This window comes from Gavialis gangeticus, unplaced genomic scaffold, assembly GCF_001723915.1.
Source record: "Gavialis gangeticus isolate Ggan-Ray unplaced genomic scaffold, GavGan_comp1, whole genome shotgun sequence".
Lineage (NCBI taxonomy): Eukaryota > Metazoa > Chordata > Crocodylia > Gavialidae > Gavialis > Gavialis gangeticus.
Window position 1 is genome coordinate 113,207,640 of NW_017729022.1, and position 2,376 is coordinate 113,210,015.

Genomic DNA, 2,376 nt, shown 5'->3' on the forward strand with positions numbered 1-2,376 from the left:
TACCATTGAACAAATCCCCCTGAACTATAGCTATACCCAAGTACTGCCTTCTTTTGAAATGCAAGTACAACATATACTTTGTTGCATATGAAGTTGTATGCAAGAGGGAAGGAAAGTTGGCTTGTAGCTTACAGCAGCAGCCTGGGACCCTGAAGAGGCAATTTCAGTTCCATGCTCAATGGGAAGTCTCAGTCTCTCAACCTCCTACATGCACAGTTAGGATAATAGCATTGCCTTGTATAGCTTAGGTGCTGAAAGGGTAACTAAATTAATGAACAAAGGGCCCAGAGGGCATGTGGCAACAGCGTATGCTTGGTGAGAGGTTCCAGAGCATACACCACCCACCATGAACCCCAGCTGCACTGTAGGATGCCTGTAGCTACCCTCAAGACTTGTTACAGGAACATCCAGGGGAATGATAAAGACTAGACAAGAACTAAGATGAAAGAGCCTAATGAGAGAGCATGAACAAGAAAAAACTAGGGGTTTGGTACATCTTGTCAAATGTTGAATGGCCCAGTGAGTCAAGCTCTTTACCTGTGAAAGCCCATAGCTAGGCTTGGCAGAATTTGATTTTTTATTTTATAACTGACAGCCAAAATCAATGTTTGTTTTTAAGCATTAATTGCTTTTTATAGATTTCAAATTTTCAGTATTGCATGAAATTAGGGGCATGGGCAGTAGACAATTTAGTGATGACAGTATGCTGCTAATATGTGATTTTTATAAAGCTTTTAAGAGTATAAAAATAAATATCCATAAATCAATAAAGCATACCTGATCATGCAGGGGCCTGCTCCTATCCCACAAGGGCTGCACTAGGCTTGCCAGGTATTTGGTACCCTGGCTGGGACCTAGGCATAGCAAGTAGCTGGTGGTACCAGGTTCCTGGCTGCCAAGAGCCTTGCCCCTTCAACCCTCTCTCCCAGCCCCAGCTCCTGTAAATTTCAGTGATTACTGACAATTGACTTTTACTGATAGAAATCAAGTACTGCCAAGCCTACCTGCACTGTAGCAAATGCCAGCGTTGTTGACATCTTACAACACCAGCGGGACATGCATTTCCTATACAGAACTCTGCTCAACATTCACATTTTTCAGATAAGCAGGAGCCATTTCTCCCACAGAAGAAAAAGGCAGCAGGGCTGCAACCAGTCAAATTTGTTGCAAGTTTGTGATAAAATGTCAGTGTTTAGAAACATGCATAAAAGGTCACTACTTGGCCTCCTTCTGAATATCTATTGAACATGGAACAGGCAATTAGTGAAGTGCAGCATTCAAAATGCCATGAATAGACTGCCTTGTGGATTCATTTTTCTAGATTAGAATGTAGAAGTCTGTGTCCCACATTGGAAAAATCTCACTAATCTATCTCTCTCTCTGGCAAGGCAGCCTTAAAAACAATCAAGATGCTCTAGATTCATTTAAAAGTAACTTTTGATAGCACTCAAGAGTCCCAAATGCTGCTAGTTTGCATTAGATCATTTTCATACAGCTGCCAACAAGCAGAAGTTGAAGAGGTGGATTATACCATCATAGTAATTATATTGTAGCCTCCAGGCACAGACCACCTTCTAAACATAGAAACCCAACAAACCTAGCTCTGGCCTGTGTTAACTGTGCTAAGTTAGTGTCCACATCTCTGTTTGAGTTTTAAATAGTTGCTTTTCCAATGTAGTATCATCCTTATTAATCCCTTGTCAGGGGTCTTGGACATTCTTGTGGGTATTTCTCTACTACATACTGTAAGCGTAAGTAGTGATAACTTCAGGGGTTTACAACTGTGCACAGCTGCTTGTGCTTCTAGGTGTGCCCAACTGGATGCTGACTGGGCAGCCACAAGCTGCTGGTGGCACAGCAACCACCCAGCTATTACTGCCAGGGTGGGGAAGAAGAACACCACTAGATCAGATGCAAATGTTTAACATGAGGATTTAACACTTAAAGTATCATCTACCACTGATCTCTTTTAGGTCTCTTTTCCCCTTAAAGTTCTCTTACCATTCCTGCAAGTCATCCAGAGAATCAGGCCCCATCTGGTGTTTATTTCACCTCTATACATTTCCCAAAACTCAATGCATTTTAGTCTCTCATGGAAACAGCTTCCCATTCCCTGGCCATTCTGCACCCCCACTCCTCCCCACAAAAAACTAAAACCAAACCAACCTCAGAACCTACTCCCAAGCCAACTCCTGGGGCATGGACTTGGACTGCAGTCTTCTTGCAACTAGAAGAGAGCTGACAATTATGGGGAAAATGAGCTTTTTAATAAAAGCTGTTTGCCTAGGAATTATCATCCTGTAACATCATTAGTGAACCTTTTCTTGCTTTACTATAAAAAGCCTTCCTTGCTAATCCCTACCCCCCCCCCCCCCC

At 42.6% G+C, this 2,376-nt stretch overlaps 1 long non-coding RNA gene across 1 annotated transcript in view; it reads left to right on the plus strand.

Moving 5' to 3' along the window:
• The first annotated feature begins 582 nt into the window (after positions 1-582).
• LOC109296557 overlaps positions 583-2,376 on the plus strand; it is a 19,089-nt gene continuing 17,295 nt past the window's right edge. Inside the window, exon 1 of the long non-coding RNA XR_002096985.1 lies at positions 583-940. This is a non-coding gene — a long non-coding RNA (uncharacterized LOC109296557). The remainder of the gene's footprint in view (positions 941-2,376) is intronic.